The 27029-nt window shown below is 46.4% G+C and overlaps 1 protein-coding gene across 5 annotated transcripts in view; it reads left to right on the top strand.

The window, feature by feature from the left end:
* LOC127578717 (protein CBFA2T1-like) overlaps window positions 1-27029 on the top strand; it is a 161206-nt gene that overhangs the window by 40423 nt on the left and 93754 nt on the right. The window contains exon 1 of one of the 5 annotated variants that reach the window (XM_052031083.1): window positions 12435-12770. The exons of the other annotated variants lie outside the window; for them this stretch is intronic. The gene's annotated coding sequence lies outside the window, so the exon portion shown is untranslated. Of the gene's footprint in view, window positions 1-12434; window positions 12771-27029 lie in introns of those variants that run through there. 5 annotated transcript variants of the gene reach the window in all.

The following is a 27029-nucleotide window of genomic DNA, read 5'->3' as shown; positions in this document are numbered from 1 at the left end:
ATTCAGGCCAGTCTATACATAGCTGAAGAGCTGAGAGGTTCCATCTCTTGGGAAAGATTGGAGGCCGACACAGTTTTCAGAAAAAGGCAGGGCTGAGGACTGACCTGGTAGAGGTCACCCTACCTTGTTATTACTATAACACTACCTCTTTTTTTTGCACTATTTATTTATTTTTGTAATTTATAGTAATTTTGCACTGTACTACTGCCGCAAAAACAATAAATTTCATGTCATACAAGTCAGTGATAATAAATCTGATTTTGGTTCTGATTCTAGAGAGAGGTCTTTGGGATTACTAATGGGTTTGAGCAGGCAGATGCAGAGAATGTTTGTGCACACTGAACACCGGTCAGTAATAAAACCAATAGGGAATTCAGGAGAAACCTCTCGAATCAAAGTGTGTTTCAAAAATGGAACTCACTGCTCTGAGGGTTAGTAGAGGTGGACAGCATAGATGCATTTGAAGGGAAACTGGAAAAACACGTGAAGGAGAAGGGGAAAGTTGGATCTGTCGATAGGGCAAGATCAAGAGATGTCTGCAGTAGATCATAAGCATTGAGATGAACTGATTGGGCCAAATGTTCTGGTTATGCATTTCACATTCTTTCTAATTTATATTTAGTTTTTTAAAATATCATCTGGAATTTTATACAATTGTACCTTCATTTTGTATATTTCATTGAGCATAAGAACTGGGATGTCATATTGCAATTGTACAGAATATTGATTACACTGTACTTAAGAGTATTGGGTACACTTCTGGTCACCACACTACAGGTAAAATGTAGACACAAGAGATTCTGCAGATGCTGGAATCTGGAGCAACACACACAAAATGCTGGAGAAACTCAAAAGGTCAGGCAGCATCTATGGAGGGAAATAAACAGTCAACGTTTCGGATGTGGTAGTGATAGAGAGAGTGCAGAAGAAATCCACCAGGATGTTGCCTGAAATGGAGGGATGTGGTTATAAGGAGAGATTGGAGAGGCTGGCTTTATTCTCACTGGAACGTAGGAGGCTGAGGGGGTGACCTTATAGAGGTTTTACAAAATTATGAGGGAGATAGATAGGACAGATTGTCAGGATCTTTTTCCCAGGGCAGGAGAGTCTAAAACTACAGGGCACAGGTTTTAGATGAGGGGAGAGAAATTTAAAGGAGACCTGAAGGGTAAATTTTTCACAGAGACATTGATGAATATTTGGGACAAGTGGCCAGAGGAGGTAGTGGAAGCACAAAGGCATTTGGACAGTCGCTTGGATCGGAAAGGAGGAGAGGGATAGGGGCCCAATGTGGGCAAATGGGATTAGCATGAACATCATGGTCGGCATGGATGAGGTGGGCTGTAAGGGCCCCTTTTCTGTGCTGTACACTTTCATGATTCTATGATTTTCATGAGTGGATCAGAAAATGATGTGTAATGTTCCCAAATAATCATTTTTGTATCCGATCAATGCAATTTTTATTGAATTCTTCCAGGGGAAGATCAGCAGGGAAGAACTCTTTGTACTCTTGCTTAAAAAAAGATATCAAAAATGAATGACCCTAAATCTACAAAGCCAGCTCAGCCCAAGAGGGACGACCTGAAATGTTGATCTTGGATGGAGAGTGCTGCAATGTCGCAGAGAGAACAGATTTGTGCCACAGCCACTGAGTCATTGACTTGGTAATTCAGAGCACGCAAAGAGCAGCAGAATACTCTCAAATGAAGTGCTATCCATGTTAAAATGATTGGAGTTTGAAAAGGCATGACAATCCCTGGGCAAAGTTTATGGCAGATCCAGTTCTATTTAACATTAGCTTGCATCTTCAGTATGCTGGTCTTTTAAGTGACACAGTGTGAATATTAAGGGGATTGATGCAAAGCACAAATCCTTCTTTTCATCTGGGCCCGTCTCGCTCTTTTCCTCCTCCGTCACTCATGCATCCTGTTTTAACTGTTCATCGCTCAACCCCTCCCCCCATCCTGATTTCCTCCACCCTGGAGGCTGCTTTCCTGATGTCTCTTGCGTGTGATAAGTGCAATAGAAATGCAAATGAGCTTTGTTGCCATTTTGCATACATCTCAAGATTCTTTTTGACCTTTTCATAACTAAAGACTTGCATTTAGATAGTGCTTCTCACAACTCAAGACATCTCAGAAAGCTTGACAACCAGTGCATATGCAAGCATTCCCCGGGTTACGTAAGGGTTCTGCTCCTGAGAATTGTCCATAAGCCGATTTCTTCATAAGTTAGAAACATCCGTTTTCAATAGAAACCCATATCGTATCGCTCCACATACACTTGGTTTAATTCTTTCATTGCATTGAATAATCACCCTTACGCATTCCATAATTAAAGTAATGGAATATATACTGTGTCCGGTCATTAGTGAATATCATTAAGCATTATTATTACTACGAGCTTGAAAAATGCTTTAAAAATGTATGGGAGAATTTGCTTAAAGTCAGGTTATTCGTATCCTGGAGAGCCCATGAAGGGCCAACACTATGGACGTTTGGATTATTCCCCTGTTAATCAGACTTGTTGATTGAGGTTGAATTTGTGCACATAATTTATACGTAACTGTCCTCCATTTACTGCATTTTTTCTGGAGAAGTCTTCTTTTATTGGGAGAGGTTGCTGTAGGTTTTGTTTTTTTCAGTAAATAGACTTTGACTTTGCTGTATGAGAGACTTACCAAGTCATACATTCTGTTCCACCATCAGCTCATTGGCTATCGTGGTGTTAGTAAATGCTCCATTGCAAACACAGAACTACCTTAAAGAGTGCAGACGCAACCTGTGCTCTGTCTGTAACCGTGACCTGCATCTCCCCATTGCCAGTCACTTCAAATCCCCCTCCCACACTCATTGATATGTCAGTCCTCGGCCTCCTCCACTGCCAAGAGAATTCCAAGCTCAAACTGGAGGAACAGCACCTCATTTTCCATCTTGGAACCTTGCAGCCTAACGGCATGAATATTGAATCCTCCCACCCCCCTTCCCCACAAACAGCCCCCCTCCCACCATGCTTCTTCTCTTCTTCCCTTTCCTAGCCTCCTTTTTTTTCCCTCTCTCTTTTTTTCCTTTTACCCATCCCCTCCTCCCCCGACCTGCCCATCACTGTCTCTTACCTGCATCGACCTATCACCACCTTGTGCCCACCCCGCCTCCCCTCTTTTGTCCACCTATCACTGCCTCTGCTTTTCCCTCCTATATATTGGGCTTCCCCTTTTCCTACCTTCAGTCCTGAAGAAGGGTCCTGACCCGAAACGTTGACCGCCTGCTTTTCTCCACGGACGCTGCCTGGCTTGCTGAGTTCCTCCAGCATCATCGTGGTTTTCATCCAGATTCCAGCATCTGCAGTCCTTTGTTTCTCTTTCACAAGAGACGGCCGATGCTGGAATCTGGAGCAACGCACACAGTGCTGGATGAACTCAGCGAGTCAGGCAGCATCTGTGGAAGGAAAGGGGACAGTCGCCGTTTTGGGGCGAGACCCCTCATTTTGCCAACTTGAGGAACAGCACCTCATATTCTGCCTGGGTAGTCTACAACCTGGCGGCACGAATATTGAATTCTCCAACTTCTGGTAAACTGCTCGCCCTCTATCCCTTGTCTCTCTCCTCCTGATCTACACAGGCCCCATCACCCTGTCTCTTTCCCCTCCTCAACCCTCCCCATCTGCCCATCACCCACACTAGTTCCCCTCCCCCACTTCTCCCATGTGCCCTCCCCACCTCCCTATCCAGATGAAGGGTCTCAACCCGAAACGTCGACAGTACATTTCTCTCTATAGATGCTGCCTGGCCCACTGAGTTCCTCCAGCATTTTGTGTGTTGCTTATAGATTGCAGCCTCTGCCGTAATGCAGGGAGAGCCAATTTGCAAACAGCAAGCTTCTGTAAACCAAAGAAATATGTGACAAGGTCATCTCTTGTGGAATTAACATGGGGCATGGAGAGAAACCCTGCCCCCTTCATGATCTAGTACTATATGGGACCAATTGCCTTCATCTGAAGGAACTTCATCTGAAATAAGATACCTCGGACTGTGCTTTTCACCCACAGTACTGCACTGGAACATCAGTTTATACTTTGTGCTTAATTCTGGAGAAGAAACTGAGTTTTTTACCTCTGCAAGAGCTTATTTATTTAATGTTATGCTGGGAATAATGCTTCTGGGGAATTAGTCTGTAGCCTGGTGAATAACACTACAGGTAGAACGCGTGAGCTTTAGCAACACCCAAGAAACTTGACACCAGCCTGTTTGATTGGTATCCCATCCAGCTCCCTAAACATTCACTCTCACTACTGTGGCTGCAGTATGCGCCGTCTTCAAAATGTACTGACATACTAGACTCCCAAAACAGACAGACTGTGCCAAGCACTGCCCTCCATGGATGCTGTTTTTTTTCTTGCTGCCTCAATAAAGCAACCAACATAATCAAAGACCCCACCCACCCCAGACATTCTCTCTTCTCCCCCCTCCCCTCGGGCAGAAGATACAAAAGCCTGAAAGTACGTACCACCAGGCTCAAGGACAGCTTCTATCCCGCTGTTATAAGACTATTGAACGGACCTCTTGTATGAAAGATAGACTCCTGACCTCACAATCTACCTTGTGATGACCTTGCACCTTATTGTCTGCCTGCACTGCACTTTCTCTGCAACTGTAACACTTTATTCTGCATTTTGTTCTTGTTTTCCCTTGTACTACCTCGAAGTGCTGATGTTATGAAATGATTGTATGGATGGCATGCAAAAGAAAGTTTTTCACTGTACCTCAGTACATGTGACAATAATAAACCAATTACCACTGGCAAGGGAGAGATTACCAGGCAGACAGATAAGGAAAAAAATCAAGGATGTGCTCAAAGCCTCTTTCAGAATATGCAACATCCCCACTACCTCCTGGGAATTCCTGGCTCATGACTGCTCAAAGTAGAGAAGGAGTGCTTAGGATGGCACTGATAACCTTGACTCCATTTATCAGGAGCACACACAAGCCCAGAATAGACAACAGAAGAAATGCAACAGCTCTCAAACTATCCCCCCACCCTGCCTCCTGCCCTATCTGTGGAAGAGTCTGTGGGTCCCACATTGGCCTCATCAGTCACCTCATAACTCACACCATTGGAGAGCAGGCAAAACATCCTTGATCCCAAGGTAAATTGGTTTATTATTGTCACATGTACAGTGAAAAACTTTGTTTTGCATGCCGTCCATACAGATCATTTCATTACAACAGTGCTTTGAGGTAGCACAAGGGAAAACAATAACTGCTCTGCCCAGGACCGCAAGAAGCTGCAGAGAGTTGTGGACACAGCCCAGCGCATCACGGACACCAGCCTCCCCTCCTTGGACTCTGTCTTTACCTCTCGTTGTCTTGGTGTAGCAGCCAGCATAATCAAAGACCCCACCCACCCAGGACATTCTCTCTTCTCTCCTCTTCCATCAGGTAGAAGATACAGGTGCCTGAGGGCATGTACCACCAGACATAAGGACAGCTTCTACCCCTCTGTGATAAGACTATTGAACGGTTCCCTTATACAATGAGATGGACTATGACCTCATGATCTACCTTGTTGTGACCTTGCACCTTATTGCAATGCACTATCTCTGTAGCTGTGACACTTTACTCTGTACTGTTACTGGTTTTACCTGTACTACATCAATGCACTTTGTACTAACTCAGTGTAACTGCACTGTGTAATGAATTGACCTGTACGATCGGTTTGCAAGACAAGGTTTACACTGTACCTCAGTACAAGTGACAATAATAAACCAATATCAATAACTGAATACAGAATAAAGTGTTACAGTTACAGAGAAAGTGCAGTGCAGGCAGACAATAATGTGCAAGGTCACAATGTGGTAGATTGTGATGTCAAGAATCCATCTTATTGTACTAGGGAATTGTTCAATAGTTTTCTAACAGCGGGATAGAAACTGTCCTTGAGCCTGGTGGTACGTGCTTTCAGGCTTTTGTATCTTCTGCCCGATGGGAGGGGGGAGAAGAGAGAATGTCCGGGGTGGGTGGGGTCTTTGATTATGCTGGCTGCTTTACCGAGGCAGCAAGAAGTGTAGACAGAGTCCATCGAGCGAGTGCCAAAGAAGAGAAAGGTACTGCTGCTGCTTGCCAAGGCTCCTTCAGTTCCACCTCCCAAACTTCCTTCAGTGTCTAGAAGCACAGGGGCAGCAGGTGCCACCTGCAGCTTCTCCTTCAAGTCACACATCACCCTGACTTGGACATACATTGCTGTTCCTTCATCATCTCAATCACCCGGAGCTCCCTATCCAACAGCACTGTGGGAGCACCTTCACCGGGAGGACTGCGGTGACTTAAAGAAGGTGGCTCACCATCATTTCCTCAGCACAGAGGGATGGTGTCAGTAACTACTGGACCTGGTAGTGATGCCCAGGTCCTGTCAGTGAAGAATGAGGAAGCTGCCACATTATCTTCAGTGGAAGGTAGACAATGAGCACTCCCGACTCAAGGAACTCACTGCCTCCAACAGCAGACCACTGAGTAAATGTGGAAAAACTGCTTCTAATAACATACTTAGAACATAGTACAGCATTGTACGGGCCCTTCAGCTCACGATGTTATGCCGGCCTATATAAGCACCTACTCCCTGATCAATCTAACCCTTCCCTCCTACACAGCCCATAACCCTCCATTGTTCTTACATCCATATGCCTATCTAAGAGTCTTTTAGTTGTCCCTATTGTATCAGCCTCTCCCACCACCCCCGGCAGAGCGTTCCAGGCACCCGCCGCTCTCTGTGTAGAAAACCTGCCTCTGACATCTCCCCTATACTTTCCTCCTCTGACCTTAAACTGATGTCCTCTAATATTGGCCATTGCTCCCCTGGGGAAAAGGTGCTGGCTGTCCACTCTATCTATGCCAAGGTTGATGTAGGACACATGGAATAAAACAGAATCTTACAATGCAAAAGGTGCCCTTCAGCCCTTCATGTCCATGCCAGCCCTTTGAAAGAATCACCCCATTAGCCGCATCCCTCTGCTCCATCCTCATAGCCCTGAAATTATGAGCAACACACACAAAATGCTGGAGGACCTCAGAGGGTCAGGCAGCATCTATGGAGGGAAATGAACAGTCGATATTTCGGGTTGCGACCCTTCATCGGGACCGGAAAGGAAGAGGGCAGAAGCCTGAATTAAAGGGGAGGGGGAGTAGCACGGGCTGGCAGGTGATAGGTGAGTCCAGGTGAGAGAGGGAAGGTAGGTGGGTGGGGGAGGGGGGAGAGTGGGAATGATGTCAAGCTGGGAGGTGATGGGTGGAAGAGGCAAAGGGCTGAAGGAGGTGGAATCTGATCGGAGAGGACGGACCATGGAATAAAGGGAAGGGGGTGGGCAGATTTTGAGGGTGGGGGAGGGGAAAGAGAAGGGATGAAGGGGCCACAGGAAAGAAGGAAAACGAAGGGGGTGAAGGAAAGCAGAGTGGAGGGGTTACTGGTAGTTAGAGAAATCGATGTTGATGCCGTCAGGTTGGAGACTACCAAGCCGGAATATCAGGTGTTGTTCCTCCAACCTGCATCTATTATTCCTGTTTCCTGTTTGCATCTGGCTGGAAAGTTTCATTGAATTTGCTTCCACTCTCCTTTTAGGCGGCAGATTGGAGATTTGAGCAACTCACTGTGTGACAAAATCATCTCCTCATGTCACCTCTGGTTGTTCTGGGAATTGTCGTAAATCTGTGTCCTCTGGTTGTCCTCTGGTTGTCCTCTGTTCAAAATGTCCTTTAAATGATGTTTAAAAGGTGTTTGGACAGGAACTTAGGTAGGAAAGGCACAGAGGGATACGGGCCTAATGCAGGCAAATGGGATTAGCATAGAAAGGCATTGTGGTTGGCATGTACAAGGTGGGCCAAAGAGCCTGTTTCTGTGCAGTACGATTCTGTGGTTAAAAGAAACATTTTTTCTTCAGCTATCAAATCCTTCTGAACTCTGTACACCTCAAATCTAAGGCCATGGAGTCATTAAATTAGAATGTAGATTTGTGGGGCCGAAATTTTTAACCTTGCACGAGGATGTCACCACTGTAGAATCTCAAGGTACATCTATGGATCTATGGATTCAGGCAGCATATCTCACTCACTTCCCTGCCCTGTGTTCCCATAGTGTTACTCCTTTCTCTCTTGTAGGTGCAGCTGTTGCTGGGGAATGCTGGCATAGTGGTTAAGTTACTGGACTGGTATCTGGAGCCCTGTGCTAACAATCTAAAGGCATGAGATCAAATCCCACCACAGTAGCTTGGGGAGTTTTAAATTCAAGTCATTAAATAAATCTCGAATTTAAAAGCTAATATCACTAAGGGTAAACATAGAGTCATGTAGATAGCAAGTACCAATTCAGCTCTCCGAGTCTGTACCAACCATCAAGTACCAATTTACAGTAGTCCCATTTAATTCTCTTCACATTTCACATCAACTAATGGATGGCAAATGTTCCTTTATTTAAGGTGGGCAGCATAGATAAACCAGGTATCTACTAGCCTTTGAGCCTTCCGAGTGTGGTCAAGAAATTATTGGAGAAAATTCTAAGGGACAGAATTGATGCACATTTGGAGAGGCAGAGGACTGATTATTGGTATTGGTATTGGCTTATTATTGTCACTTGTACCAAGGTACAGTGAAAAACTTGTCTTGCATACTGATCTCACAGGTCAATTCATTACACAGTGCAGTTACTTTGAGTTAGTACAGAGTGAATTGAGGTAATACAGGCAAAAACAATAACAGTACAGAGTAAAGTGTCACAGCTACAGAGGAAGTGCAGTGCAGTTAGACATTAAGGTGCAAGGTCAAACAAGGTAGATTGTGAGGTCAAGAGTCCATCTCATCGTATAAGGGAACTGTTCAATAGTCTTATCACAGTGGGGTAGAAGCTGTCCTTAGTGGTATGTGCCCTCAGGCTGCCTGATGGGAGAGGAGAGAAGAGGGAATGACGCGGGTGGGTGGGGCTTTGATTATGCCGGCTGCTTCAGCAAGGCCGCGAGAGGTAAAGACAGAGTCCATGGAGGGGATGCTGGTTTCCGTGATGTGCTGGGCTGTGTCCACAACCCTCCGTAGTTTCTTGCGGTCCTGGGCACAGCAGTTACCATACCAAACAGTGATGCATCCGGATAGGGTGCTTTCTATGATGCATCGAGAAAAGTTGGTGAGTGTCACAGGGGACATACCAAATTTCTTTAGCCTCCTGAGGAAGTAGAGGCACTGGTGAGCTTTCTTGGCCGTGGCGTCTATGTGATTGGACCAGGACAGGCTATTGGTGAGGATTATCATAATGGCTTTGTGAGTGGAAAACCTTGTATCACTAATTTGAGTGAGTTTTTTGATGAGGTAGTAAAGGCGATTGATGGTGGATTTTGTCTAGATGGACTTTCGTAAGACATTTGACCAGATTCTGCATGGTAGACTGGTCCAGAAGGTTAAGGCATGTGGGATCCAAGACAAGCTGGCTAATTGGACCCAAAATTGGCTTGGTGATAGGGAGGTAGAAGGTGGTGGTGGAGGGATGCTTTTCTGATTGGAAGTCTGAGACTAGTGGTGTACCGCAGGGATCGGTGTGGAAACCTTTGCTGTTTGTGACATATATTAACGTCTTGGATGTGAATCAAGGAGGTATGATTAGTAAGTCTGCAGAAGGCACAAAAGTAGGTGGTGTTTGGTTTGGTGTGGAAGGTTGTCTAAGGCTACAGCAATATGTAGATCAATTGGAAAGTTGTGCACTGTGCGCACTAAGGAATAATGATGAACTGAGAGACCTGGGTGTCCAAGTCCATAGTTCCCCGAAAGTGGCTACACAGGTGGATAGTGTGGCGAACAAGGCTTTCCTTCATAGGTCGGGCTGTAGAATACAAGAGATGGGACGTTATATTGTAACTTTATAAAACACCGGTTAGGCCACACTTGGAGTATTGTGTGCCATTCTGGTCACCACACTATAGGAAGGATGTGATTGCGCTGAAGAGGGTGCAGAGGAGATTCATCAGATGTTGCCTGGATTGGAGGATTTTAGTTATGGAGAAAGATAGGGTAGGCTGAGCTTGTTTTCCTTGGGGTGAAGAGGCCTGGGAGTGACTGGATAAAAGTATGTAAGATTATGAGAGGCATAGATTGGATAAATCGTCAAAATATTTTTCCCATGGGAGGGGTATCAAAAGCAAGAGGGCATAGGTGGAAGGTGAGAGGAAGGGATTTTAAAGAGGATCTGAGGGGTAAGTTTTGTACACAGAGAGTGGCTGATATCTGGAACTCGCTGCTAGAGGAGGTGGTGGGATCACTGTTTTTGAGAAGCATTTAGACAGGCGCTTCAGTAGGCAAGGCACAGACGGATGCAGACCTAATGCAGGCAAATGCCATTACTATAGACGGGCAAGAAGGTCAGCATGCACGTGGTGCGGTGAAGAACCCGTTTCTGTGCTGTACAACTCAGCAGGTCAGACAACGTCTGCAGAGAGAGAAAGAGGGTTAAGTCGAAGACCCTTCGTCAGAACTGGAACATAGAACATAGGACACTACAGCACAGTACAGCCCCTTCGGCCCATAATGTTGTGCTGACATTTTACCCTGCTCTAATATCTATCTAACCCTTCCCTCCCACATCACCGCCCATTTCTCTATCATTCATGTGTCTACCTAAGAGTCTCTTAAATGTCTCTAATGTATCTGCCCCCACAACCTCTGCCGGCAGTGCATTCCACGCACCCACCACTCTCTGTGTAAAAAAAACTTACCTCTGGCATCCCCCTTATACCTTCCTCCAATCACCTTAAAATGATGTCCCCTCATGTTAGCCATTGTCGCCCTGGGAAACATTAATTTTACTTCTCTTTCTGCAGGTGGTGGCTGACCTGCTGAGTGTTTCCAGTATTTTATTTCAGATTTCCGGTATCTGCGGTTTTAAAAAAAATTTCATGGACAATAATGGTCTTCAGTTAGATGGAATTGTTGATAACTGGAGAGGTGAGCTGTGTGAAGATCTTGATCAACAATGATTCAAGACAGAGGGCCTGAATGGCTGTTTTAAAAATGTATTCTTCAAAGGATGTGGATGTTACTGGTGAGGCTCATCTCTATTTGCCGTTGAACTGGGACCAACTCAGAGGGCAGTTCTCAGTCAATCACATTGCTATGGGTCTGGGGTCACATGTAAGCCAGCCAGATCTCCTTTACTGAACTAGTAACCTGTAAGTCCAGTGGTTTGATGGTCACCATTACCAATACTAGGCTTAGAGTCATACAGTCACAGAGACATAGATTACACTGCACGAAAACAGCCCCTTCAGCCCAATTGGTCCATGCCAACCAAGTTGCCTACCCGAGCTAGTCCCATTTCCCTGCGTTTGGCCCATATCCCTCTAAATCTTTCCTATCCATGTACCTGTCCAAATGTCTTTTAAACGTTGTAGTTGTACCTGCTGCTACCACTTCCTCTGGCAGCTCGTTGCACATACTCACTGCCCTCTGTGTGAAACATTTGCCCCTCAGGTCCCCTTTAAATCTTTCCCCTCTCACCTTAAACCTATGACCTTTAGTTTTAGACTCCACTACCCTAAGGAAACGACTGTGACCATTCCCCTTATCTATGCCTCTCATGATTTTATATACCGCTATAAGGTCACCCCTCAGCCTTGTACATTCCCGGGAGAAAAGCCCCAGCCTATCCAAACTTTCCTTATAACTCCAGCCCTCCAGACTCAGTAACATCCTTGTGAATCTTTCCTGCATCCATTCCAGCTTGGTATCAATCTTTGTGTGAAACACTGTGGGAGAAGTCTTTGCTTTGTGGGACAGTGCTGTATGAATTACACTTGATGTCTGCTGCAGCTAGTGATCAGGAGGCTTTGCTGATTTCTATTAGTTTGCCTTGGTTCCTCCTCGGACTGGCTAGGGAGTTACAAGGATCAAGCAGAGTCTCTCCATCTCCATCCGGGAGCAGGTCAGTAGACCAGGGTATGACCCTGGGATTGCAGTGCTCTTTTGGCCTCAGTACTCTGCAGCCCAGTGTGCACTTCCCCTCTAATCCACAGGCAGGGTCCCTAACTGAAGAATAAAAACCTCCAGACCCCTTCAATACTTGCAGGAACCAGGAGCCCTCTCTTAACACAGTCAGTGAGACAGGGCAGCCTGTAATTTTAAAATAAGCTGCTCATGTTCAAAAGAGAAAAAGAAACTGATTTGGAATTACTTAAGCAGTTCATTCATTTGTTTTGTGTGTATCGCCGAGGCAGTTTTGCAGACAGCCACGGGGAAAGAATCCATCTGAAAATGAGGTTAATATGTTAAAGGGATCAACGTCTAGACTCCAGGGCTGATTGGCCAAGGCTTTATGGAAGGGGGCATGTGTTTAGTGACATCACTCATGAAGGAGGCTTGGAATGAAATGTATTTGTGACGAGGCAGGCAGGAGCATATGAAACTGGTCACTCCAGCTATACACAGAATCCATCTGGGCTCCATCTGCTCAGCATGGGCCAAGCTTCTAATATTTAAAGGGAAGGAGGAGGAGGGGAAAACAAGAAAGGGGATTTTTTTTAATATATATAAAGAGTCTGCTGCTTGGTTCCCAATGGCTCACAGATGTGAGAGTTTGAACACATGCTCAACATATGTAGGGGAGGAAGGAGAGGAGCTGGGAACAAGACTGCATTGAGGAATGAAACCAGGAGATGAGAAGCGGGATACCTCTTCCTAGACCTCCAGAAATTCAGCGGAATATCTTGACATTTTAAGATCTGTCTTTTGGGGACCCAACTGGGAAAAGGTAAGTGTGTGTGGCACCTTGGGAGATTCTTCGTTATCTTCTGGCAGCCGGGAAATGTTTTATCTAGAGAAAAGCATTACATAAATTTAACAGTAATTAGCTATGCTCATGAATAATAACAATGGAGTTCTGGAACATTTGTGCATGAGGTGTGTGTGTGTGCGCGCGCGTGTGTGTGTGTGTGTGTGTGCGTGCGTGTAGTGCTGTATTGTGGATGCTAATTAAATCTCTCTGTATTCTAATCAGTTGATGGATGGAAAGGGTTGGTGAGGGGGAAGGAAAGCTTAATGAGGATTGGATTTCTCGGCAGCTCTCGCCCTGAAGGAGCAGGGCTCCAGGTGATTCTGCAGAACCATGCACGGTGGAGAGAGTCTGCCTGATGCATGGTGTAAACCTCCTGACTTCCTTGGTCTCCTGCTCACCAAGCCCTGCCCTCGGTCTCACCTTTTGGCCCCAGTTTCATCTTCAGCTTCAGTTGTCAATCAGGGCTCAGAGGTGTTGGTGGTCGCTTGAGGAACGGAAATTATAAATGTGCTAATGGGTTGTTTATAAAGCAGCGCTCCAGCCCGGAGAACGTGCCACAAACTCACATATTTCAATTTCAATTTCCTTTTTTGAAATTGTCGCGATTCGGTCACCGACTCTCTGGTGAGGTGTGGTGGTGTGTGGGGAAATCGTCCGTTCGAAGTGTGTGTAGACTGCCTCTCTGCATCGGAGCGTCTGCTCTTCCAAAGTTGGATATGCCCCGAGTCTTGTGGTGTCAGGTCAGTTGTTGGTGGCGCTGGTACCAGGAGGTATCTGAGTTGAAGGAGCAACACTCCTCTGCACTGCTTAATGTTCCTGGTGCCATCAGGAGTTCCGACCAGGCGGAGGGCTACTCCCATCTCACTCAGGGGGGATGAGGTGGGGGTGGGGGGGTCACTGTGCTCTGTGGAAAGCCCACTATAATTAAAAAGCACTTGCAACACAGAAAGAGGCCATTCAGCCTCTGGTACTTATGCCAGCTCTTTGAACATAAGCCCCACGTCCACACTATTGCTCAGAATCTTCTGTAGGTCCAGCGCCCTTTCTTCCATTTCCAGCTTGCATCTCCTTTTCAGGTGGGGGTGTCCCAGATTACAACAAGTCTATGTGCTCCCTGTCACTGCGCCGCTGCAGCACCTCAAGAAGCGCTCAGCTGTCGTTGTCCTTACCTTTTGGGTGAGACGTTAGACTCCATCTGAAGTCATCATTGAACATGCCACAACACTATTTTGAACAAGAGTAGGGGGGGTTCTTCCTGGTGATCTGACCAATATTTGTGCTGTAGTCAACATAACAGAGAAAACGTTATCGGGATATAGTGGCCCAACTTGTAGAGATGCTGCTTAGAGTTATACAGCAGGGAAACAGGCCCTTTGGCCCATCGAGTCCATGCCTATCATTAAGCACCAACCCGGAGCATCCAGAATAAACCCACGCGGTCACAGGGAGAACATGCAGACTCCACACAGATATTGAACCCTGCTAGAGCCGACAGACAGCAGCTCTACTGGCTGCCCTTGCCGTGGCCCACTGTCTCACACCTCAAGCGATCTGGGTTCAATCCCGATCTCTGGTGCTGTCTTTGTGGAGTTTGCACCCTCTCCCTGTGACCATGTGGGCTTCCCCCGGGTGCTCCGGTTTCCTCCCACCTCCCAAGGACATGCAGGACGGTAGGTTAATTGGCCACTGTAAATTGCCCCTAGTGTGTAGATGAGGGGTAGAATCTGGGGGGAGTTAGTGGTAATGTGGGGAGAGTAAAATGGGGTTAGTGTAGGATTGATATAAATGGGTGCTCAAAGACTAGCATGGACTCAATGAGTCAATGGGTTGTCTTACATGCTGTGTGATTCTATGACATTATCACATTGGTGGGATCTTGCTGTGTACAAGTTTCCACAAACAAGATGGAGACACAAGAGACACCAGATGCTGGAAACTGGAGCAAAAGGTGAGCTGCTGAAGGAATTGGTGGGTGCCTGGAATGCACTGCCAGGGGGTGGTGGTGGAGGCAAATATGATAGAGGGGTTTAAGAGGCTCTTAGATAGGGACATGAATGTGCACAGAGCGGAGGGATATGGACATTGTGTAGGCAGAAAGGATTAGCTTAGTTAGGCATTTAGAACATAGAACATAGAACAGTACAGCAGAATACAGGCCCTTCGGCCCACAATGTTGTGCTGACCTTTAAACCTCGCCTAAGGCTATCTAACCCCTTCCTCCCACATATCCCTTTGTTTTAAATTCCTCCATATGCCTATCTAGTAATCGCTTGAATTTGACCAATGTTCCTGCCTCTACCACTGCCCCAGGCAGCACATTCCATGCCCCAACCACTCTCTGGGTAAAAAACCTTCCTTTGATATCTCCCTTGAACTTTCCCTTCATTACTTTAAAGCCATGCCCTCTTGCACTGAGCATTGGTGCCCTGGGAAAGAGGCGCTGGCTGTCTACTTTATCTATTCTTCTTAATATTTTGTACACCTCTATCACGTCTCCTCTCATCCTCCTCCTCTCCAAAGAGAAAAGCCCTAGATCCCTTAGTCTCTCCTCATAATCCATACTCTCTAAACCAGGCAGCATCCTGGTAAATCTCCTCTGCACCCTTTCCAACGCCTCCACATTTAATTACTAGTTTAATTAGTTTGGCACAATATTGTGGGCTGAAGGGGCTGTTACTGTGCTGTACTGTTCTATGTTCTATGAACTCAGTGGGTCAGGCAGCATCTGTCAAAGGAAACAGACAGTCGATGTTTCAGGTCCAGATGAAGGGTCTCGACGCAAAACGTCAACTGTCGATCTCCCTCCACAGATGCTGCCTGACCCGCTGAGTCCCTCCAGCAGCTCATTTTATTTTACAAACACAAGTGGCTACACTTCAAAGGTGAAGTATGCTGTACAAATCCTAGTCCTTTCTGTTCCATGACACAAGCTCCCACATCCAAAGGCCAGGTTCTGTAGCCTTGTGTGCCCCAGGGTGCAGAGAGTTGGGCGATTTGTCCTCCTCAATGTATTCTCAATGCACCTTGCGGCCAAAGCAGCGTGTTTTGAACTCCCTGTAAAAAGCATGTGAACTTGTTTGCACACAGCATAAATAGGAGTGTGATTGCATGCCGTGTGACACTGGTTGGTGAGGGGTCGGTACCTCGTGTAAAGCCGATACCTCTGACACCGAGGGCTGCCTCAGCACCTCGCTGCAGTGCGGGGTTTCTTGTCTGTGTCTCAGCGATGTCAGTCTGGGTGGTGTCCACCCTCCTTGGGAGATGAGGTGGAGTAATCGTCCAATTTGGCATTGGGGCAAGGCATCGGTGAGGCAGGCACGCTGGTGCAGCGGTCAGTAGTGCTGGCTCAGAATTCCAGGGAGCCGGGTTTGATCCCGACCTTGGATCTTGAGTGTGCACGTTCTCTCCATGATTCCGTGGGGTTCCACCCTCTTCCCAAAGATATGCCGTAATGTTAATTGGCCACTGTAAATTACCCCTGGTGTGGGCTAATGGAAAAAGGAATCGAAAGGGAGCTGGAGACACAAGACTGCAGACGCTGCAATCTGGAGTGACACATAGACGTTGGAGTAACTCAGCAGGTCAGGCAACATCTGTGGAGGGAAATGGACAGATGAAGGGTCTCGAATTGAAACATTGACTGTCCATTTTCCTTCATAGATGCTGCCTGACCTGCTGAGTTCTTGCAGCATCCGTGTGTTGCTATTGCAAGGGAGTTGATGGGCTTGTGTGAGAGAGAGAAAATAAGTTGTAGGGATACAGGGAAGTAAGGAGGGGGGAATGGGTCGGTCGCTGCCTTAGGATTGGCGTAGTCCTAGAGGGCTGACTGGCCTCCTGTTTCATTATATATATGAAAGCGACATGTCATGGTATGCTGCTCTGTAGACAATGCCTTCGGCTTCCTGAGTGAGTGGCTTTGGTAATGTGCATGTGAGAAAATGCGAATAATTGCCCTGCATCCAGCAACGGGCTCGCTGGAGATTTCCATGTTGCGTTCACCCTTCCGAAGAGTGTGAACGGCTGACTTGTAGGTGATGAGGTTTGACGTCATGAATGAAGACTCTGACCCTGACTCCGACCCCTGACAAGGATGGCAGCTGAGAAGTGTCACAAAGAGGCACGTGCCTCAAGCAGAGATGCCACTGAGGTGACCATCAAGATCTTAAAGGTTCGCTGCCTTGTCATGTTACAGAGTCACAGAGAGATTCAGCATGGAAACAGGTCCTTCTGCCCACCACGGCTATGCCATTCACCATAATCCTATGTTAACCCCTTTTTTTGTATCTCTCCCCACATTCCCATCAACTCCCTCCAGATTCTCGCCTACGCACTGCAGGCAATTTACAGCGGCCAGTTAGCCTACCAACCCGCATGTCACTGGGATGTGGGAGGAAACCGGAGCACCCGGGGATGCCCACACGGTCAGAGGGAGAAGGTGCAAATTCCACACGGACAGCACCTGAGGCCAGGATTGAACTTGGGTCGCTGGAGCTATGAGGCAGTGGCTCTATTAGTTGCACCATTGTGCCGCCCTGTGTTATTAGACAGTCTGCAGTGTTTTCCACCAAAGTAGGAGCTTGCCCTGCTGCTGCACCTTCACCCCACTGCCCAGACCTCTGAACTCCTCCAGTTCCTATCCCTTGCTCATCCCTGATTCCCAACACTCCACCATTGGCTGCCATGCCTTCAGCTGCTGGATCCTAATTTCTGGAATTTCCCACCCAAAACCTCTCCGTGTCCCTTTGCTCTTTTTCGATGTTCTTTAAAGCTCTTTGACCAAACTTTTGGATACACTGCCGAGTAACCCCTTACATGGCTCAATGTCAAATTTTGTTCGGTAGCTGCCTGTGAACTGCCTCTGGAATGTTTTCCCATATTAAAAACTCTGTGTTGACATTGTTGTAAGGGGGCCATGAAACATCTTAACCATGGCTCTTCATGTATAAATGCATTAAGCAGCCTTAGGAGCATACTTAAAAGCTAAACGCCAGTCTACTCCTGATGATTCCATTGCTTAAGCTGATAGGAGGCATTCCATCTCTCTCCCTGGTATTAGGGTGGGATTTTACAAGGGTTGAGATAACTAAGAGACACCTGTGAATTCTCACAAAGTAAACTAATGATGTGCCAGAACATCTGCCTTATTCAGCAGATGTCAAAAATAAAGCAGTGCACTTATTTTACATAATGAAATGAAGTTTTTTTTCCCTTCTTTGTCAGTTTTCTGTGGTAGTGTTGGGGTTCCTCCAAGATGCCAGTAATCCAACACTTGACGGGGTAATGCAGAGTTGAAATCACAGTGCAGCAATTTAAGAAGCTAGAAGAACCTACTTACCTATTGTGGCACAGAAGGAGGGCCTTCAGCCCATCAGGTCTATGCCAGCCCCCACCAAAGCAGTGTCGTCCTATCCCATTCCCCTTCTCCTTATTTCCCTGTACCCTGATGGGTAATTTACAGTGGGCATTTAGCTACTAGCACGCCTTTGGGATGTGGGAGGAAACTGGAGCACCCTGGTGGGGGGGGGGGGGGGGGGGCGGGGTAGCCCATGCAGTCATGAGGAGAGCATGCAAACTCCACACAGCCAGCACAGGAGATCAGAATCGAACCTGGGTCCCCGGAGCTGTGAGGCAGCGGCTTTACCCCACTCTGCCTCAGGGGTGGTTGGTGTATGGGAGCGCCCTCACCTCATCTGCACTTCCCTTGCCGCCTGACTTGGAAGTGTATCGCCATTCCTTCATCACTGATGGGTCTAAATCCTAGCTGAGGGGAGACTGGACAAGTTTGTGAGGGAGACAAAATAGACCGCAAATGCTGGAATCCGGAGCCACACACAAAATGCTGGAGGAACTCAGCGGGTCAGGCAGCATCTGTGGAGGGAAATGGACAGTTGACATTTCGGGTCAAGACCCTTCGTCTGGAAGTTTGGGAGGGAAGCTGGTTGGTTGGTTTAAGGACCAGGGAGCACTGATTTAAAATTAGATAATAGGAGCAAGTGGGAAAAGCCCCTTTATACACAGAGAGTATCTGGTGTTCAATACCCGCTTTGGAAGTAGGAGAAATGAAATTAATCAGAATTAGATAGGCATGGGAGGGAATAACTTGCAAGAAAGCAGGAATGAGATTGATGGGATTACTTAACTAGGAGCTGGTTTAGGTTAAATGGGCCGAACGGCTCCCTCTGGTGTCATAACAACTCAATGTCTGCCCAACAACATTATGGGCACACCATCACCAGAAGGACTGCAGTGGTTCATGAAGATGTTTCACCACCATCTTTTCAAAGCACTTAGGGACGGCCATTAAGTGCCATGAATTAGGGTCAGCAATAACCTCAAAGCTGCAGGACAGTCTGATTAAAAATCCAATTGGTTGATGAAGGAAGCTTGTGATTCTCTGTCTTCACCAATGCGACCAGAGCACAGGAGCCGGAGGAGATTCCCTGGAACTATCGCACAGAGGAGCCGGCGAATTCTTCAGTAAACGTCAGTCAAACAGACTTGCTGGTTATTATACAGCTGTTTGTGGGAACTTGCTGTGTGTAAATTGGCTGATGCTCTTGTCACATTGGAGAAGCTGGACTGTTGACGAGGGAAGGAAAGGAGAGATTTGAAGAAGGGTTCAAGATGATGAGCTTTGACCCAGTGGCAGGGTGGTTAGTAACCAGAACAAAATGAAAGATCCATGTGGGGAAACCAGGGGAGATGTTTCCACAGTGAATTGTCATGATCAGGAACTCTTCTTGAGGGTGGTGGAACTATAATGAGGAATAACATCCAGAAGAGAATTGGTTACCTGCTGGCATGGACCCACTGGGTCAAATGGCCTTGTGTGCTTTAATAATTCTGTGATTCCATAAAGAAAAGAATCTGCAGGGCTTTGGGGAAGGCTGAGGAGGTTGTGGAATTAATTGAATCTTTCAAAAGAAGTATCTTGCTTATGGAAAAGTCTATCTTAGAGTAGAGTAACACAGCATGGAAACAGGCCCTTCGGCCCAATTCGTCCATGCCGACCATGGTGTCCACCTAAGCTAGTCACATTTGCCTACATTTGGCCCATATCCCTCTAAACCCCTCCTATCCATGTCCTTATCCAAATGACTTTTAAATGTTGTTATTGTACCTGCAGCTTTGATGGTTGAAATCAGTGTCAATCGCAGAAGCAAGTGTGGGATCCACCACAAAGTCGAGAGGCAGATCTGGCAAGCAAAGTAACAAACTTTCCAGAGAATTAGACCAGGCTGGCATGAGCTGGGGAGGAAACTGAGTCCGAGACCAACAAGAGAGCTTAGAATCGAACTTGTGTCCCTGGAGCTGTGAGGTAGCAGCTCTAGTCCACTATGCCACAGGGGCAGTAGGTGTATGGGAGCCCCCTCACCTCATCGACACTTTCCCTGCCACCTGACATGGAAATATGTCACCATTCCTTCTTCATTGATGGGTCTGCCACCAGGAATGTTGGGGAGAGATGTCCACATTTCTCTTTAAGGAAAAAAAAGTCTTCATATTTGACTTTTTAACTGATCTTCCTGTAATTTTAAGGCTCTTGTACTCGATTTCATCGCCAAAGGAGATAACTTCCTATTTATACACCCTGTTTAGTTGCATTATCGTTTTAAACCCTTCAGTTAGATCGTCTTTGGTTAGATCATTCTTTGGTGTTCCATCCACAGGTCAACTGCCACCATACTTCCAGTCCTCTCAGGTTCTGTGCTCTACATCCTCGAGCCAATCTTTCCATTCCATTTGCAAGAAACTACAGAGAGTTGTGGACACAGCTCAGCACATCACAGAAACCAGCCTCCCCTCCGTGGACTCTGTCTACATTCTCGCTGCCTTGGGAAAGCAGCCAACATAATCAAAGACTCCCACCCACCCTGGACATTCTCTCTTCTCCCCCTTCCCATCAGGCAGAATATACAAAAGCCTGAAGCACATACCACCAGGCTCAAGGACAGCTTCCATCCCACTGTTATAAGACTATTGATTCAGTCCCCTAGTATGACAAGATGGACTCTTGACCTCACAACCTACCTCGTCATGGCCTTGGAGACCTTATTGTCTACCTGCACTGCACTTTCTCTGTAACTGTAACACTTGATTCTGCATTCTGTTATTGCTTTCCCTTGTACTGATGTGATGAAATGATCTGTATGGATGGCAAAGTTTTTCACTGTACCTCGGTACATGTGACAATAATAAACCAATTTACCATTCCGAAGTGCACCAGTCAAAGCTGTGCTCTGGGATAGGTTCAGATACAGTCTCCATACGTCAAAACCTTAAGCCAACAACCAGTCCTCTGTGGTATTTTGGCTGTGAGTCTCCATCTTCCCTCTTGCCCATCCCCAGTTCTTGGGCTCCTTCTCATCCATTCCCAGAGTCTCCAGCCTCTGTCTTGTTCACTCCCGGGGTTTCCAGCCCCCCTTTCAGCCATCCTCAGAGTCTCCTGCCTCCCTTGGCTGTTCCCCTGATCTCTGACCTCCCTCCCCTCACACCTGGGGTACCCAACCTCAGACCCCAGATACCCTGTCTGTACAGCAAACCCAGTGAACCAATCACATCCCTCGACTGGACCAATGAAGGGATGTGTATTATAAGTAAAACAATAGTTACTGAGGTAAATGCAAAACCCTCCATAGATAACGGCACGGTTTAAATGTTATATTAAAAAAATGTTTGGGTCGTTTAACTTGTTCCCTCCTCACCAACTTAATATGCCTGTTAAATTTTGCAAATTAGATAATTAATTAAAGTGTGAATTTTTTTGAAATCTTGTCTCCCCAGTCTGTAATTCCACCACAGTTATTTGAAGTTCAATCCTTCGCTTAGGAGGGGCCTTACTCAAAGCGACTCTTGAGTCACTTGCCGGCCCATCTCGCAGGGCAGTCAAGGGTCATCCATTTTGGTATAGGTCTGGAGTCACATATAAGGACACCAGATTTCCAGTTTCTTGGCCACCGTTACAAATTCTAGCTTTTGCGGGATTTGAACCTCTGTCCCCAGACTATCAGTGTGAATTTTTGGATTACCAGTCTAGTGATGAGACCACACTGTTACCATATCCACCATGTGGTAACGATAGCTGTTGACCGTGCTATCATTGACTGATTGGATGGAGCCGTAACACTTATTTAAATGGCCAAGTAACATGATAGCATCCTGTGGCCACTCTGATGGTATAGCATATGTAGCTCCAATTCAAAGAAGGAAGAAGAGAGAAAGCAGGAAACCATAGGATATTTAGGCCAACATTTGTCACTGGAAGAGTATTAATACCCATTAGTAGGAGCGTAGTAACAATACATTTCGAAGATCATAATATAATCAAATAGAATCAGTGAAAGGGAAATTATGTTTGACAGGCTTATTAGAGTTCAGGATGTAACAGGTAGGGTGAATGAAGGGGAACCAGTGGATGTAGTATATTTGGATTCACTAAAAGCATTCAAAAAATCTTGCACAAGGTGGGAGCTCAGGGCATCAGGTTTGGTTTTGGTCTCTTTTGTCAGTGAGGATGTACTTGTATTGGTGGCAGTTCAAAGAAGTTTCACTCTGTTGATTTCTGGGATTAAAGAATTGTCTTCCGAGGAGCTGATTGATCAAGAACCTCCAATTGTGAGAGTTTAGAAGAAGCAGGGGGATCTCACTGAAGCATGGATATTGGACTGGCCAACCAACAGATAACAGTGCATCAGGATTTTCAGGCTGGTAAGTCGTAATGAGTGATGTATCACGGGGGTCAGTTTCGGGCCCTCAACTCTCTGTAAGGGGCTGTGTGTGTCATAGTCATATTTTTGTCAAGACAAAGATAGATAGAAAAGCAAGTTGTGAGCTGGACATGGACTCTACAAAGGGAAAATGATTAAGCTCATGGGCAAGAATTTTGTAGGAGTATAATGTGGGGAAACCTGATATTATCCACATTAAAAGGAAGAATAAAAATATAATTTAAATGGAAGGAAGGTACAGAATGTTGTGGTGCAGATGGATTGGAAGTTCTCATGCATAGAACACAGAAAGTTAGCATGGGGGATACAACATATAATTAGGAAAGCAAATGGGGTGTTGGCCATTATTGCAATGAAGGATTGAGTACAAAATTAGGGAAGCCTTTCTACAACTATACAGAGTGTCTTGACTCGAAATGTCAACTGTCCATTTCCCTCCATAGATGCTGCCTGACCCACTGAGTTCCTCCAGCATTTTGTACAGAGTGAGATCACACCTAGAGTACTGTGTACAGTTTTGTATCAGAGGCAGATCAGGGAAGGTTCAGTCTGTTGATTTCTGGGTTGCTTTCCGAGGAGCAAGTTGAGGCTTCTATTCAGTGGAGTTTAGAATAAGACGTGACCTTACTGAAACATAGATCTTGTATTTCTTAAAGGGCTTGAAAGATCGGATGCAGGGAGGACGTTTTCTCATCATGGGGGAATCTGGAACCAGTGGGGCATAATTACAGATTAAGGGGAGATGAGAAGGAATTTCTTTCTGATGGTTGTTCATAAACCTTTCAAATTCTCTGCAATAGAGGTGAGGAGACAGTGTCATCGAAGATATTCAAGGCTTAGATAGATTTCTGGACCACTTCAGAGTCAAGGGTTTACATGGGAAAGTGGAGCTGAGACCAAGAGCAGATTGCCAGTGATCTTATTGAATGACAGAGCAGCCTGCCTCTGCTCCTAATTCTTATGCCCTTATCAAAACCAGGGAGAGAGTGGGTGCTGTTGGGAGATCAGACAGGAAGACATATGAGGAATATTTGGGCAGCCCTGGTGGTGTGGCTGGGAATATTGTATAATGTGTATTAATTTGATGGTGAAAAGAGGCCACGCTGAATGACAGGACGTCTGCTGCTGCAACACAACAGATTGTGAGTGGGGATGTCCTGTTTTTGTTTAGGCATTGAGCTGCTTTTTACATTCTCAATGCAAAGTGTGACCCTGGTTACCATCTGTCGCTCGCTCTGATCCCAGGCTGCAGGCCCTGCTCAGAAATGTTTTATTTTTTAATTGTCACACATCCCTTGTTGATGCTATGTGTTGTGAGCAAGATTCAGTGGTGAAGGGGGATAATGTGGGGGTGGGGGTGTGCAGACGGGAACGAGCTTTCTGGAAGAGCTGGCCTGTGTTTGCAACACTGCCGCATCATCGAACTCATAAGCGCAGTGTGTGGGTGCTGCTTATTTTGAGAAAGCCTTTTTTTTTGACTTTGCTGATTTTTGCCATACTTGAAATCGATTCTACTTTGAATTGGGGGAATGGAATCCCGTACCAAGCAGAACCTAGCAGCCAGGGTGTACATGTGCATGTGTAGGTACATGTGCACACCCTTGCAAAAATGGGTACATTTATGTGAAATTTATCTGTGTGTATATGAGTGTGATGTACACAGAATATCAAATATAATGTGGTATATATGCACACAGCCCTTCAGTCCACCAGTTGACCTTTTTGCCCATTCACACTAATCTCATCAGTCCGCATTAGGACTGTATCCTTCTATGCCTTGCCTATTTAAGTGTCTGTCTACTGGCTTCTTAAGCATAGTGATTGTGTCTGATTCCACCACCTCCTTTGCCAGCAGGTTCCAGATATCAACCGCTCTTTGATCCCCTTTAAAACTCCTTCCTCTCACCCTAAACCTATGTCCTTTGTATCTACTGCATTCGGTGCTCCAAGTGTGGCCTCCTCTATATTGGTGAGACCAAACGCAGACAAGGTGACCATTTCGCGGAACACCTGCGCTCTGTCCGTGACCGCGATCTGCATCTCCCCTTTGCCAGTCACTTCAACTCCCCCTCCCACACTATCACTGATATGTCAGTCCTCGGCCTCCTCCACTGCCAGGAGAATTCCAAGCGCAAACTGGAGGAACAGCACCTCATTTTCTATCTTGGAACCTTGCAGCCTGATGGCATGAATATTGAATTCTCCCACTTTAGGTAATCCGCACCCCCCCTTCCCCACAAACACCCACCCCCCACCCCCCACGCTTCTTCTCTTCTTCCCTTTCCTAGCCTTTTTTTCTATGTTTTTTCCCCTTTCTCTCCTTACCTTTGACCCATCCCCCGGTGGATCTGCTCTCCCCTCCTCCCCCGACCTGCCTATCACTATCTCTTACCTGCATCTACCTATATCCACCCTGTGCCCACCCCACCTCCCCTCTTTTGTCCACCTATCACTGCTCTGCTTTTCCCTCCTATATATTGGGCTTCCCCTTTTCCTACCTTCAGTCCTGAAGAAGGGTCCTGACCCGAAATGTTGACCGCCTGCTTTTCTCCACGGATGCTGCCTGGCTTGCTGAGTTCCTCCAGCATCATCGTGGTTTTCATCCAGATTCCAGCATCTTCAGTCCTTTGTTTCTCTATGCCCTTTAGTTTTTGATACCCCTACCACAGGAAAAATATGGTTATCTACCCAATCTATGCCTCTCGTAATTTTATGTAATTCTGTCTGGACACCCTGCAGCCTCCTCTCCAGGGAAGAGCCAAGCCTATTCAGTCTCTCCTCATAACTAAAGTCCTCCAATCCAGGCAACATCCTGTGAATTTTTTGCTCTGTTTTCAGTGCAATCACATCCTCCCTACAGTATATGTATGCGTGCGCGTGCGTGCGTGCGTGCGTGCGTGCGTGTGTGTGTGTGTGTACAACTGAGTGCATTCAGTTGACTGAGCAAGGAAAGATTGGACTGAGTTTTGAAGCAGGTAGGAGATGTAGCGAGGCTGGGAGTTTTGTTTTGTGAAGTATGTTCTGTGAGCAAAGCCATATGATGGTTGAAAGCTCTTTGTAAAGTTCACGAGGCTGGAAGGAACTCCCAATGTAGCAAGAGTGGGAGGGAGCGGGTGTCCCAGAAGAAAGGGACGTGGAGATAGAGGTGAAGGTGGTGCAGTGGGGGGTAGGTGAGGTTTTCGTTTGGGGGTTGGTGTATTGGTGGGTGGGATCAATGGAGGAAAGTGGTATGTTGGTAGGAGATCTGTTGGGCAGGGAATTGGTGTCAATGAGTGGGTGATGGTGAGCGTAATGGTGTGTTGATGGGGGGGAGTCAGGTGTGGGTGTGGGGTATTAGTTGGGTGATTAGTTGGAAGGAGTGGGGTATGGGCAAGGTACTGGTAGGGGGAGTGGGGTGTTGTGGGCAGCCAGTGGCTGGTGTTGGTGGAGGATTGGGTGTGGGGGAATAGGGTGTTGTTGAGGAGATGAGGCTGAGGAGTAGGATGTTGGTGAGTTGTTAGTAGGTATCGGTGACGTGACGGTGGGACTGTTGATGGTTCTAATCCCAGTCCTTCCTGAGATGGACATGACTGGAGCAGAATTAAATTCCTGGGAATGGGAGCATCTGGCTAAATGTTCTGCATTGAACGTCAGCCCCTGGAGACTCATTGCAAAGTGGTAATCCATTGGGAAGGGAATTCAGTGGAGAGTGACACTTGGTTTCTGAATATTTAACCCACATGACCACCCCTAAATATTCCCTGTTAATAATTTATAGGCCCTGTAATGACACTTGGACAATGGTGAGGATGCCTGATGCATTCATCTGAAATCCCTTGCTGCTATTTTAGCCAAAATGATAAGCCATTTTAATTTCATCCGCAAAAGATGTGGGATTTTGGACAAATCCACCAGGCATTGGCCAGAGTAGCTCAGTGTCATTTCAAGCTCTCTTTGTTTTGATATGCTTCCAAATAGATCTCTTAGAACATAGAACATTATAGCATAGTACAGGCCCTTCAGCCCACGATGTTGTGCTGACATTTTATCCTGCTCTAATATCTATCTAACCCTTCCCTCTCACATAGCCCTCCATTTTTCTTTCATTCATGTAGCTATCTAAGAGTCTCTTAAATGTCCCTAATGTATCTGCCCCCACAACCTCCACCGGCAGTGCGTTCCATGCACCCACCACTCCCTCTGTAAAAAAAACTTACCTCTGACATCCCCCTTATACCTTCCTCCAATCACCTTAAAATTATGTCCCCTCGTGTTAGCCATTGTCACCCTGAGTGGCTTTGATGGGAAGAAACCAGGAGGAAGGTGGGGGACGGGAGGGCACAGATTTATGATAATGAACAAAAGGCTAGTGAGGAAAAAGTTTATATTTAGTGAGCTATTGTGAGCTGGAATATCTCATTGTGTAGGGCAGTGGAAGCAAATTCAATAGTACCTGTCACAAAAACAATGTAAATGGTGGAATAGAAGGAAGGATTGGTTTGTTTGTTCAACAGTTGCCACAATCATG

The sequence above is a fragment of the Pristis pectinata genome, chromosome 16, assembly GCF_009764475.1.
Source record: "Pristis pectinata isolate sPriPec2 chromosome 16, sPriPec2.1.pri, whole genome shotgun sequence".
NCBI lineage: Eukaryota > Metazoa > Chordata > Chondrichthyes > Rhinopristiformes > Pristidae > Pristis > Pristis pectinata.
This window is presented reverse-complemented; position numbering and strand designations above follow the sequence as displayed.